Consider the following 15003-nt stretch of genomic DNA (forward strand, 5'->3'; position numbering starts at 1 on the left):
GAGAACAATAGGTTACTGTCGTAACCCCGGTTCTCTGAAACATCGAGTGGAGAGATCCACCAGCGTTGCCCCGCTTGCCACACGAGAAGCGAATATACTTACTGGAGAATAGCAGCGCTGCAGCCATTATTATACCCCTAGGTAAGGGGGCGGGCCCTTACCTGGCATTGGCTGCGCGCTTCTGTCTGTCTAGCCAGACTTGGTGCAATTGGATGCTTCTGCAGAGGTCAGGTACGGATGCCCTTCCCATAGGTGGATCTCTCCACTCGATGTTTCAGAGAACCGGGGTTACGACAGTAACCTATTGTTTTTTTCGAACTCCCGGCAAGATAGCAGAGAGGACAGCGTTTGGTTTATGGAAGTAACGTTACGCACATTATTTTCAATTTGTCAACGAAAAAGAAAAGAACATAACGGTAAAATGCACACTCTGCTTTGGTGAAAAGCTTCTGTCGACCGCCAAAAATTCTACCTCAAATTTAACGCTACGTTTTAATCACTACTTTGAAGAGTAAATGTAAGAGGACTGTGTTAAAGCGAATTTAGGCTTGTGACTGTGAGTGACACTTTAATAATAATTAGTTCGGCTGTTAAGCGATTTGTCATTTGCCTGTGTGGCAGTGAAGGATTTAATTCGGTTTGTTATCATTTTTGTTTGACAGGCAGCTGTTAATTTCTGTTAGATCATTGGCTGGCTGGTTGTTCATCATTTCTAAATGGATTTAAATCTGCAAGCCTGTTTAAGGTTGTGTTTACAAGTAAGCATACTTGTACTTTGATAACTGCATTATTTAAAGTTAAAGAAAAATCAGGAGTTATCTTGTGGTGCTCATAATATACAGTAGCCTAGGCTACCCGGGCTGGGTAACGTTAGGTGCGAATTTTGATTAATAATATGTTCTGTGATAGTAAATAAATAAAACGCCATGTGGAATAGCCTATTGCTGACTGTCTTTCCTGTTATTGTTATCCTGCAGTGTTAATTTAGTCGGATGACTGACGTTATTCATTGTCGGGAGTCACGACTTCTAGGTGCATTTAAAGGGCTGTGTCTGTCATGTGTGAGCCGCTGCAAACGGCTTTTAATTTTTGGTAACGCATGAGTACTCTAACGCGTTACTTTTATGAATAGGTAACGCTGTATCATAACTGATTACTTTTAATTGATGGCAACGTTGGGGGGGGGGGGGATAACTACAAAACTAAAACGGAGGCTACATTTGTGGTTTAAAAATAATGTATTTATGTAAAATTTAAATCTACCTGACAGTGTAAACAAATGTAAAAGTAATATAAAATATTATTCGCTAATTATACGAATTTAAGTTTAACCCTTTACAGCTTTCGAACCGGAGCTCATCACTCAAATGCAGCGCATAACAATCTTCTGCAAGTGATTGTGTGAAAATTAGGCTTTATTCATCAAAACTCTGCACCTGTAAATCATACTTTGTGTGAAAGGGATAAAAGCGGTCAGAGTTTTACTGCCTCTAATGTTTATTTCAGCTGAAAACTGCAGTTAATTGTACATGTAACGTTTGGTTTGTTTTGCACATGTAAAAAAATAAAAAAAAAAAAAATAATAATAATATTATATATATATATATATATATATATATATATATATATATATATATATATATATATATATATATATATATATATATATATATATATATATATATATATATATATATAATAAAATAATACAAAAATCCAGTAATAGTTTCTACAGTTTGGTTAACAAGGTTTAATTTTTTGTAATGCATTTCAATTTTCACAGTATAGTTTCAAAATCTTTTTAGAAAATACACGGAGATATCCTTGTTTGTTTGAAAGTAAATTGTCAGATGATGCAAAATGACAAAATTATGCACACTGCATCATTCAGAGTTTTGTGATATCTCAGTACATGTACAACTCCGAATGAGTTAACACTGTTGATTTCATATATATTACCAACATTGTAACAAGAAGCAGGTTGAAAATCAGTGAACTTACCCTCAGGGATGTCTTGGTGTTTCTGGAGAGCCAGAGACCTACAGAGTTTTGCTCCAACCCTGATAAAAAGACTGAAGCCTTCTATTAACCCTTGATTAGCTTGTTCAGGTGTGTTTGATTAGAGTCTTGAGTTAAACTCTGCAGGACTGTGGCTCTCTAGGACTGACTTGCACCAATAATGCAGTTATTTCTGATAATCCAAGTAAGGACTTAATAACAGTGAGATGTTTATATGACATGAGCAATCCTCTTCACTCCAGAGACCATGCAATTTTATTTATTTTGATTCCTCAACAAGAAGTGTTGTTGGCAATTACTGAACCCACAATCATTAGGCATGTTACTACTGTCCACTTACATTAAATGCCTACAGTACAGCATGTACACACTATAGGCAGAAGGTTATTCAAAATTATTCAAAATTACCAAAATAAATTAAATAGCAATATGAGGGCTCATGTAAACATACTCAATAATTACAATATAACATTTGGCAGTTCAGTCTGTCCATCATCTGAACTCTTCATGAATATTGTTGCCATCTAAAGTCTTCACAAGTGAAGCTGGATCCAAACTGTAACCTCTAGTATCCTTGATAGAATTCCCTGTTTAGAAACAGAAAAGAAAAAGGAGGTCAGAAACTGAAATAATCAAATGTAAAGAAGCACTGCATAGTCTTCACTGTAAAAATTTTATATAAAATACACAATCAAACCAAAATTTATTCAGACACCTTCAACATTTCTCACATTATCACAGTTTATCCCCTTAAACCTTATTAGTTACATCAGACTTCTCCATGTTGTTATTTTAAATATTTCTATTTATTTTGCCCTCTCTCTAACATTGGACAATGTTAAATTAAACCTAATGAGTTGCATCAAACTACCCCAATTAGTTATTTTAGGAGTTTAAATTTTTGTATTACATTATTATTATTATTATAAATTTTGTCCTGCTCAGACTTGTATTGGACAATGTTTAAGTTACAACAAACTTCTCAAATTTAGGAGATTAAATGTTTATATTGTCCTCCACAGTTTACTATAGGATAATGTTTCATAGCCATGGGAACATATTTTTTCTTGGGGGTGGGGGGGGGGGGGTGGGGGTTGGCTTGATGTTGCAGGGCAGGGCCATGGTGGGATTTTTGACATAATATAATTTTATAGATTAACATACAATACACTATATGCGAACCGAAATATATTTGTGCTTTTGTGATTTTAGTTTAGTAATGTTTTCTTTAATATTTCTATTATTTAAGGGGATTTTACTACATATTGATATGCAAAAAAAAATTATCAGAAACTGTTTGAATAATTGTGGACATGTGGTGTTATAATTAAATTTAAAATGCCTTTTTATTGAACGTGATGATCAGGTTAAATACAAATTCAGTCTCATTAAAATATTTTGTCAACAATAGTAGCTTACCTGTCTTAAACGTTATGATGTGCATATGTAACAAGGTTAAAATAGGTTTATTTCACTACATTTCCTTGTTATGCATTCAGTGTGATTCTATAATTGTTGAAACCAGCGCTTGTCAAACTAAATTTAATAAAAGGGTCTGTAAGGAGGTAATGGGTTGACCCCCCCCCCCCTCCTTTGTCAACGAAATGGTTCAGTCCAGACAGCCATACCTGCTGATTGTTTGTTTAGCGACTTTTCCTGCTCTCTCCTGAATGGAAGGGGTATGCTGTGTTCCATGCTACAGATTAAGGGCTAGCATTGGTTGAAAATAATTCACACAGGGAAGTACACGGTTTAAGTTGTTTGTTTTTCTTTATTTTTTGTTGTTGGTTACAGATGTAAGATCATATATACTTAACGTGTTTTATTGATGTAAATTGGTGCACTTTGGGATGTTATTTTTGTTGACAGTGTTACTGATGCGAAGCTGAAGCTGTTGTGACGACCTGTCTATATAAAAATACATTCTCTATGCAGACCTAATCTGGTGCTCTCCTGTCATTCTTCAGTATTTTCAACACAATGCAGACCACAGAAGTATACGGTTACACAGTTAATAGATTACAGGAACAGGGAAAGAAAGCTTTGGCTTTGTGTGGATGTTGGCCAAAGCTGAGTTTATTTTTACACACTTTAAACATTATTGTATTGCATTTCAAATATTTAATGAGTCACAATATTTAATGAGTTATAGCAACTACAGTAGATACGCATTTTTCCTCATTTTTCAGTATTATGCAGCCCAAGTTACTGGCATTCAAAAACTACAGTCCACATTGTTGAAGAAAATAGACAAAAACAAAAAAGAAAAAGAAAGAAAGAAAACATACCTGAAAGTGGGGTTTGTGGGAGAAGTGAAAACTAGATCTGTATAGATTAGATCATGGTGGTCTCATACAAAGACTGGTTGCCAAAGAATGGATGATGGAGGGACAAACATCAGGACAGAAGTCTGCCAGGTCAGGTGAGCAGAATAAATTGCACTGTAAGTAAACATTATTAAAACCATTGGTAAGTTATTACGTAACTGCAACGTAATCTGGTGACCAAAGTTTCTCGTGGCAACCGGAAAAGTGAAAGGTGCGTATACGTCGCCACAACGTAACTTTGTGACGTTGGCAGTAAGTAACTGCGACGTCGTGGCAACGCCGTGGATCGGTGGTCGTGTGCTGGTAATCAGTTGGTCATTTTTTTTTAGAATAATTCTATGGGCGGACATGTAGTACTAGAACCTAATTTATGTCCTCATATGCCCAAACTAATTTAAAGGCTGATTCAGCAGCTGTGAATGATGAATACATACTGGAAATGAGTTCAGTTAATTTATTAACAAGCAAATATGAACAGTAATACACCCAGATTATTAATAAAAACAGGATATACAGCGAAATATGAATGAAAGCATTCAGCCCATACAAAAGCACATAGATTGAGATATATTAATAATAAACATTTCCATATATTTAAATATCTATACCCTTCTGTAAGCATCCAGTGTCAAAACATTATGCACAAACATGCAAGTCTTATTAAGCACTCAGCACATTGCATTTAAATATTATCATTAACAATGCACACATTCATCAACTAATCACAAGCTCCCACAATAATACCTCAGCTAATCCCACCCTTAACCAAACCACTACAAATAATTCATTGAAAATAATATGCAATAGCTTATGAACAGATGTATTAAAGTAGGGATGCACGATAATATCGGCACAATATCGGTATCGGCCGATAAAAGCTTAAAATGACCATTATCGGTATCGGCCGATATGAATATTTCTGCCGATGTGCCAAATGATATTCTCCAAGTGAAATAATTGACCTGTTTTTCAGATGTGAATGTCTGTCTACATTTGTAAAATAATAAATTTATGGTAGAATCAGTACAGAAGAGATACATGGATTTCTCTTCAGTAAAATTAAAGTTTAAATATATCAGTATATATTTGTATATATATCGATATCGGTATCGGCATCGGCCAAAATTATTTTGAAAATATCGGCATATCGAATATCGGCCAAAATCCAATATCGTGCATGTCTATATTAAAGCAAATCAAGTTTAATGAATCTCACACCTATCATACAGCATTATGTCCAGTTCACACTGCCACAAAAAACATATATATATATATATATATATATATATATATATATATAAAAATATATCTCTCTCTCTCTCTCTCTCTATATATATATATATGTGTGTGTGTGTGTTTAAGCAATTAACATTAAATTCTAAAATCTTAAGTAATTCTTACTTTCTCTATTCTTGCAATATTCATGTGTTCATGTCCCTGAGTAATATCTGCATCCGCCAAAGTCTGAAGAGAACACAATATGCTAGTAGACAGCAATCCTCGTGAGAGAGAGGTCTGGTGTGGAGGGTGGATCTGGAACTGACTTCTCTTGATTATCTGTCTTCACAAACTGCCCTGAAATACAATTCAAACATTAACAATGATTGTTATAAATGTAACGTAAGGCTCTTACATTCATAATGCTCATTTTGGAAATATAGTTAATATCAGTAATATGCAGCATGCATGATACAAGGAAGTGGTCAGTAACAACACTTTGAGGTATGATATCTACGTATATCAGTAAGGCTACATTTAAGAAAAAACAAAATGAATAAATTAAGTTGTGTTATGATTTCAAATAGTTAGACATGCTAAAATACAGAATTTGTTAACAATAATAATAAAAAATAATATGCTGGGGAAAAAATTAAACATTTCATAGGGCCATAAACATGTTTTTTTTATTATTACTTTTAATAAATTGATGTGAAAATGTATGTACTACGAAAAAGGAGTAGAGAAAAATGAAATATTTATTTTATCATTGAGGATTTCTTAAAAAAAAAATAATAATAATCTCGTCTCGCTCTCATGAACCCTGCTGTAAAATTGAGTGGCTACAGGTAGCTCTTCTCTTTTAAATGTATTTGCTGGTTGGCAACAGATCCACAACGGGGCGTCCAGTAAAAGACTTGTACGGGATTAACCCATTTATTGTCACCACAGAATTTGCATGAGTGTGTGTGGTTTTCTACAAATAAAGATAAAAAGAAAATATATATATAAATACAAATAACAACAGTGGTCACAATGAGTATAACAACAACACAGTATCTACACAGAGAATATATTAAATACAGTGATTTAACAATCAAATAAGAAACATGTGCAATTATATGGGAAAATGCGCTGTTAGAAATGACTAATAATGCACAGTTGAAATCCGACACCTCTCAGCGCTGAGGACAGAGATGGAGCCGCTCTGTCTAGAACATTAATGCGCATGCGCCAAAAGAGTGCTTTAACTCTTAGAAATGAGCGATACATATTAGATATATATTAAATAAACCATATAATGATTAAATAGCACACAGATTATGTCCTTAAAACATAGCGGTAGTATATGTGAGATAACTAGTATGTAAATACACACGAACATCTTTACCAGCGAGTTCGTCTTTGTCAATCGCATGCATTAATTTATAAACACTCAAAGCAGTTCAATGTTCACAAGCAATATAGAAAGCAATGGATGAGCAGACTGTTACTCACTTTTTAGGCACGCACACAACTTTGGCAAATATAAATCGCTACAGTGCAGCTCGCATCTGTCCGCTTTCCCGATCGCTCTAACTCCGTTCTGTGGGCGGGACCGCTGACCTTTCGCATCCTGCATGTAGTCCTGATTGGCTCACAGGATAGATGCTGCGTGTGCGTTGAGTGTGGTGTATTGCAGGGGAAGCTTAGCCAAATGAATATAACCTGCGTGTGGCCTTTTTTACACCTGCCTCGTGTCTCGTCTCGTCTTGTGGGATAAGTGTCTCGTCACACCCCTAGTAGCCAGAGCAAGAGATACATTAGATTTATTTTGCATGTCTGACAGTCTAACATTAAGCTGAAGTATTTTGAATGAGTTAAACCTGTATCCTGTTTTCCGGGTAACATTGAGAATATCACTATATATTGTTGCAACACCTCCAGTCTGAGGGGGCTCATGCTTATAACAGTAGTTTGGTGGAGTTTAGACTAATGCTAAATCAAAAATGCCTGTTAAAATTAACACTGGAACAAACACAATCTTTATTGATTGGACAGCACAAGTACTTCTATTTGAGCGTGTAGAACAAAAGTCATCATAACAGTTATTTGAGAATTGGCTTACTAGTCATATGGAGCGAAGTGTCCTGGAGATGTTGTCCAACAGGAGATCTAAAAAGCCTAGGACGCTCCCAGAAAAGATTCCAATTATTAACAAAAAGCAGTTTCTGTTCTTTACACCATGACTATAACCATTCGTTTAAAGCAAAAAATCTGCTGAACCTTTCATGTCCTCGTCTGTACGTGGGAAGTGGTCCTGACACGATGATCATCATGCAGGCGATATGCTGTGCACCGTCTTGATCAGGCTCCTGAAGTCCCTCTTCAGTGTCTCCGTCTGCCGCAGCGTGGTGTCGTTAACCCCGGCGTGAAGCATGTCCACTCCGATGCTCCCCTCACCCTTCAGGATCACGGGAATCTATGCAGAAATATCAAGAACATGAGCACCAGGGAAACAGTGAGTGTGGACTTTACCTTCAGCTAATATAGCATGAACGGGCCGGACGATGGAGTCTCCGATGATCACAGCGTCGTGTTCTGTCTCACGAAGTGGAGCGGATCGGGTTCTGGCGGAGATCCTGAGGACCGGAGGCGGGGGATGTAGAGAGGTCATCGCCCAGGGCCTGGTTCATGTCTTACACTGTGAAATAGGGTGAAAGACATCTGGGAAGATCGTGTCCTGGATACACCGGGCCTTTGCTGAGAACCACACAGAGTAGAGGTGGTAGGAGGGTTAGCGGTATACTTACCCTGGACTTATGAGCATCAACCCCTGAATATTTCCAGCATAGCTCTCCACTCGCTCAGCTGGACCTGATTCTCCACAATATCATGGATCTGTTTCTTCACTGCCTCCAGCTCCTTATTAGATATAAACAAACTAAAGAATAGGGGAAATGCAGAAAAGAAAAATAGTAATATGGAAAACATACAAAACTATTGTAAGATACCAGAATTCACATGTTTCGATTTTACAGATGCATGATGATATATTGTAAAAAATAAATATGAAGTTATTTAATAAGCTTTCTCGGATCACCTGTGCTTTCTATCTCTGTCAGCAGCTCCCATTAGACATTTTCTTGGAACTTCTCCTCTGTTTTAGAGGGTTTTTAAGACACTCCTGAAATCACTGTACAATTTTTTTTATCAATATTTGTTTACAATGAAAAATCAGAACAAGCTTGAAACAGTGGTTTGAAATAGTTTCAGCCCATTTTAGACCGCAAGTGACGTCACTGATGGACTTTATAGTCTAAATTAATTAGCTTAACTTTACTTCATTTATCTATTGACAAATTACCATCAAAAACATTTACAAAGCAATCAAAACCGATCATTTACGCATAAGATGTAATTAAAAGCCCAAACTTTCATTAATAAGAGCTCAAATCGAATATGCTATGACGTTAATTATGTTTCTATGCTAGCGTAATACTTGATAGCAGACATTTCAGGAAAAATACCATAATCACAGAGGTATAAATATTAACAAAAAGTACTTAAAGTAGAATGTGGATAATATTAACGTGTTACTTAACCAATCTTTCGCAATTGTTGGCCTTTTCTTTGGTATAACTGACGAGAAACAGAGAAAATGTCAGACGAGTCCTCTCCTCTCCAGCAGCTGATGTGTAACAGTTACGCGGTTGCCATGGTAACTCAACGGTTAGAAGGCTAATAAAAACAATAAAAAAAAAAAAAAAAAAAAAAAAAAAAAGGTTTTGGCGACGTTAGACTTTTGGTTTTACTTTGTTTTATACATTTTACCAACATACTTATTTATTATAAATTGTAAGACTCACCTCAGAAAAGCCAATTCCCCTGTCAGGCACAGTTGAAGTGAAAAGTGCCTCAAATAAACGCGCTGTCCTTCTGATACAACAGTCTCTACTGCAGATGAGATGGTGTATCCAGTCTGTGTCATTATTTCACGTTATAACTCCTTACGAGATGTACGCACGCCTGTATGTCAAGCCATCGCAAAGCTCCTCCCTCCCGTACGCAATGGGTTGTGGGCAATATTAGCACTTAGAGTGTGCATTGATCTTTTTTTTTATTTTTTTTTTATTGCAGTTTTAGAACAAGAACATACAAGGGCAATAACGTATCAATTACATCAAAATATAAACAATAATAAATGAAACAATAAAATACATAAATAAATACAAATTATTCAAAAACAAGATTTAGGGCTTTAAAATAATTTACAGTTATTTTTGCTTTGTTATTTCTTGTTTCTTTTAATGTATACAGATAGTGACCTATTTCTATTTTAAAGTGAGTAAAATTAGGTTTTTTCCCCGCCCATTTACATTTGTGAATAAAGAATTTTCCATATATAATGAGCAAATTTACAATATACCAAATTTTGAAATCAACAGCATACTCATAAAAAAATAAAACATCCTTTTGTTTGAGTTCTAATTCTATGTTCGTGCTTTGCTTAACAAAAAAAACCAGATCACACCAAAATAATTTTGTATAGATACAATCATAAAATAAATGTTCAATACTCTCATTTTTCTCATCACAGAAAGCATATTTCAAGTCAATGTATTTACAAAATTTTGCAATTACCTCTTTTACAGGATAAATACGATGAACAATTTTAAATGATACCTCTCTAACTTTATTTGTTATACAAAACCGTCTTGAGATCTTAAAAGTCTCGTTCCAATTAATATCTTGAAATTGTGATCTCCAAAAACCAATGGCTAAAGGGACACAGGAAATTCGACAGATCATTCTAAGAAAATTATTATTACATTTTTTTTCTTTTATATTTATACCTTCCAATTTAAGACTAAAATCTAAATTTGGTTTGTGATCTACATCATTTTCTAATAATTTCCTAAGCTCTGAGGAAATAGAATTTATTACCATCTTGTACTCTTTGATAGGTATATAGAAGCAAAATTTTTCTAGAAATTCTAAATAGGTAAGAACCTGACCATTACTATTTAAAAGTTGTGAAACCAACAAAATATCGTTTCTAAACCAATTAACTAAAAAGAGAGATTTATTTTGGTGTGTAATATATTTATTGTTCCAAATTAAGCATTTGTGAGGGGAAAAATTGTGTTTGTATATAATCATCCATGACAACAATGCCTGCTTGTGAAAATTGGAAAGTTTTATGGGGAGCTTACTAATATTAAAATTACAATTAAGAAGAAATTCAATGCCACCTACATTTTTAAAAATAATATTAGGGATGTAATACCATAGTTTATTTTTTGAACGAATATAATTTTGTATCCACTTGATTTTAAAAATAGTGTTAGACAATTCAAAATCAAGTACATTTAGCCCACCTTGGTTAATTGGATTACAAAGTGTTTTTTTATTCAAATAATGAAGTTTATTTTTCCAAATAAAATTATATATAGATTTATTTATTGCATTAATAATACGTTTTGGAATGTCTATAGCCATTGCAATGTATACTAGTCTAGATAAACCTTCAGATTTGGATAATAAAACTCTTCCATTTAGAGATAGGTCTCTCATTAGCCAAATGTTGAATTTCTTTTGAACTTTATTAATTAATGGAATGTAATTAAGATTTATTCTTTCTTTTTGGTCTTTGCATATCTTAATTCCTAAATAAGTAATATGGTCTTTTATTGGAATCCCACAACATTCAGTTAAGTTACTGGGTCTTTCTTTTAAAGCAAATAATTCACACTTTTTAAGATTTATAGCTAACCCTGATACTAAATAGAATTCATTAAGACACCCAAGAGCTATTTTTAATTCTTTTATGTCTTTTAGAAAAATTGCTGTATCATCTGCTAACTGGGAACATTTAATCACATTACTGTCCAACTGGATACCTTGAAATGGATTGATTTTAATATGAAGATACAATACTTGCATTATCAATAAAAATAACAGAGGAGATAATGGATCTCCTTGTTTAACACCTCTAGCTATATTAAATCTAGGAGTGGTTCCGAAGGGCAGTTTAACAGAACTATTGCAATTATTATATAATGTTTGAATTGCACGGATAAAGTTTTTGCCAAAATTATAGAAATCAAGAACTTTAAATAAAAAATTGTGGTTTACAGTATCAAATGCTTTATAATAATCTATAAAGAAAATATAACTATCATCATTTAAAAGAAAATTATAGTCAATTAAATCTAATATTAATCTAATGTTATTACCAATATATCTACCACTTAAGAAGCCAGACTGACAATCGTCTATAATTTCATTTAAAACTAACTTTAGACGACTAGCAAATATGTGTGAAAGTAATTTACTATCATTATTGATAAGAGTTATAGGTCTCCAATTTTCTATATTTAATAGGTCTTTACCTGGCTTAGGAATCAGTGTAATCAATCCCTGTAACATAGTTGGCAACATTACTTCATTTTGCAATATTTCCTTAAAGACACATAAAAGAAACTCTGAAATATCTTCTTTGAATTCTTTGTAAAATTCACAGGTCAGCCCATCGTTCCCTGGTGCTTTATTATTTTTAAGCTTTTCAATACCTTTATGAATTTCTTCTAGAGTTATGTCTTGATCACATATGCATTTAGAATGCTCATCTATAACTTTCACATTATTTTTAAGGGAGTCCAGAAAAAGAGCACTGTTACTTATATTATTAGTTTGAGAGTATAATTTTTCATAAAACTTCGCAACAAAATTAGATATTACTTTTGGGTCCACTGTAAGAGAATCATTAATTCGAAGTTTCTTTAAAGAGGAAAAATCACCATTTTGCCTTTCAAGATTGAAAAAATACTTAGAATTCGATTCACCTTTTTCTAACCATATTCTCCTTGACCTTATAAAAGCACCCTTAGCTTTGTGTTCATAAATTTGTTCTAATTCCATTTGTAATTTTATTAAAATACTTTTATCTTGTTCATTTTCCACTTGTTTGTCATATATATCCATTATGTTTTGAATTAAAACATTTTCTCTATTTTTTTTTGCATTGGCTATTTCCTTACTTCTCGAGACAGCAAATTTTCTAATTTCATATTTCATAATTTCCCAATTTGTTCCATATAAACCTGAAATTCTAGCATTATTATAACATCTCTTTATTACAATTTTAACCTTATCCTTAAACTGAATATCTTCAATAAGTGAATTGTTTAATTTCCAATAGTTAAATTTGGATCCTCGAGTTCTTGTATCACCAAGGCAAATAACTATATGGATCATTTTATGATCGCTGAAAACTGAAGGCACAATGTCAGTCTCCTGAACTTGATTTCCAAGTTCCTCAGATGTTAACCAAAAGTCAATTCTAGATTGTAGAGAACTATCCCTATTACTCCATGTAAAGTCCATCTTATCAATATTCCTATGCCTCCATTCATCTCGACAATTTAATTGGGAACATAAATTAAATATATCAGTATATTGGGACTGTCTATTAACACGGGGAGGAAAGCAATCCACATAAGGATCATTAATAGTATTCCAATCACCACCTATAATCAACTTGGCATTTGGGTATATTCTAAAGAAATCCAGAATTTCTTCTCTAAAATTTTGTAATAACACCCTGTTTTTTAGAATATAATTATCACCATAAATATTCCCCAAAATTAAAATATTATTTTCTTCTTCCACAACCAAAATTAACCATCTTCCGCAAGAATGAGCTTTACTTTTGAGAATTTTTCCTTTATAATTTCCTTTCAAGACTGCGACCCCTGCTGACTTATTACTCCCATAAGCCAACCAGATATCACTACCCCATTGATTTTTCCAAAAAACTAAATCAGAAGTTACTGCATGAGTTTCCTGCAAAAAATAAAAGTCCGCCTTAAATCTTTTAAGAAATAAAAAGATAGCTTTTCTCTTTAACAAATCACGAATGCCCTTAACATTGAACGAATATAAACATAAAGACATAGTGTAAAAAAACAAGTCAAATGTTTTCCAATCACCCAAGAACAGTTGTGTAAATCACCTTATTATGTGACATAAATAATGCCAAGTCTAATCAAATCTTTTTCAATTGAAAATAATAATAATAATAATAATAATAATATAAATAAACAATAATAATAAAATAGTAATTTGATAATTAGCTTAGTCCTAATATACAAACCAAAATAAAGATAGGTTACTCAAAGCAACATAAGGCTTAAGTTATATTATAACTCGTATAACTCGTAGACAAATGTATAATGTTACATTTTACTTTCAAGTCTCTTAGAAAGGATAACCTTTGCCCTTAACCTCAAAAAACTGAAATATCAGCTTACATAAGACATAATCTATCCACGGATTTCTTTGCCATCGATTATAGCTTTGGCACCGACAAAAAAAGCCTTCTTCCCTTGTTTGCGTGCAGCTTCAATTTGAGGCCAAAGTCTGTTGCGTGTGTCTTTGTCTTTCGTTGTTAGGTCTTCTCCGAATCTTAACTTTCTGGACTGGAGATATTCTGATCCCTTCTAGCTCTTCCACAGTAGCTCCTTGGCTGATCTCGCTGTAAACCTCAAGATGATCGGTCGAACTTTCTCTGCGCTTTTCCTTCCGACGCGATGAACAACATCAATGTGATGAGCAAAGTTATCTCCAGACTCCGGGACCACGGCGCGGCATATGTCGATCACCCGTTGCTTGACATTCTCTCCTTCCTGCTCTATTAAACCGTACAGCCTTAAATTCCACCTTCTTTGGTACCTCTCAGCTTCATTAACTCTTTCTTCCAATTCTGATATTCTCTTCTGGTGTTCTTCGTTCGACTCCTTAAGCGTCACAATGTCTTTCTTAACATCATGCATCTCTTTGAAGAGATATTCAGTGGCTTCTTTTAAAGAGTTTATGCATTCTCGGTTTTGTTTGATCTCTTGATGTAGGGTTTCAGTATTTTGATTCATTTTCTCTGCCAATATTTGCACAATGTTATTTTGTACCTCAGAAAGCGTTGGCTCCGGTTTACTTTTCTTGGGATCTGGCGTGCATGGCTCCGAATCCGGGACTGGAGTTAGCTCTGGACTACTGCAGCGAGCATATGAATGCACCTCCATAACTTCCATTTTTTGATTATCAGTGCGGTCAGTAGAACGATCTTTTCCAGAAACAGATTTTCCTTTGTCCGTATTTCTCCCTCGTCTCCTTTCCGCCATTAAATCAAACAACTGAGGGAAAAGTTTCCACCTGTATGTAGCTTTCGGCCGTCACTTTGTAGATTATTATAAAGGCTAAAGGTTACCGATTACACATTTGTTACACTGTTGTTCAATGCCTCACTCAATACATCAAATCAATATTTATAACGTCGTTCAGTGGGTGTGAAAAACGAATATAAACTCTAACAGCAAAATACTCCGTCTGCCTCGGACGCCATCTTGGCTCCCTCACTTCCTAGAGTGTGCATTGATCTTTTACTGTCTATGGCATTGAT

The 15003-nt window shown here is 34.2% G+C and overlaps 1 long non-coding RNA gene across 5 annotated transcripts; it reads right to left on the reverse strand.

Annotated features, from left to right (window-relative positions):
* Positions 1-2454: 2454 nt before the first annotated feature.
* Positions 2455-9594, reverse strand: LOC113051907 (uncharacterized). 5 transcript variants are annotated; one of them, XR_003276959.1, is made up of 9 exons: positions 9413-9594; positions 9149-9284; positions 8647-8739; positions 8357-8487; positions 7672-8247; positions 7062-7342; positions 5748-5921; positions 4308-4460; positions 2455-2606 (listed from the first exon to the last, which is right to left on the reverse strand). It is a non-coding gene; the product is annotated as an uncharacterized LOC113051907 (long non-coding RNA). The 5 variants fall into 5 exon arrangements; XR_003276962.1 differs by lacking the exons at positions 2455-2606; positions 4308-4460 and having other exon boundaries at positions 5632-5921; positions 7672-7727; positions 7830-8247; XR_003276958.1 differs by lacking the exons at positions 2455-2606; positions 4308-4460 and having other exon boundaries at positions 5632-5921.
* Between the last annotated feature and the right edge of the window lie 5409 nt (positions 9595-15003).

The sequence above is a fragment of the Carassius auratus genome, chromosome 32, assembly GCF_003368295.1.
Source record: "Carassius auratus strain Wakin chromosome 32, ASM336829v1, whole genome shotgun sequence".
Classification (NCBI taxonomy): domain Eukaryota; kingdom Metazoa; phylum Chordata; class Actinopteri; order Cypriniformes; family Cyprinidae; genus Carassius; species Carassius auratus.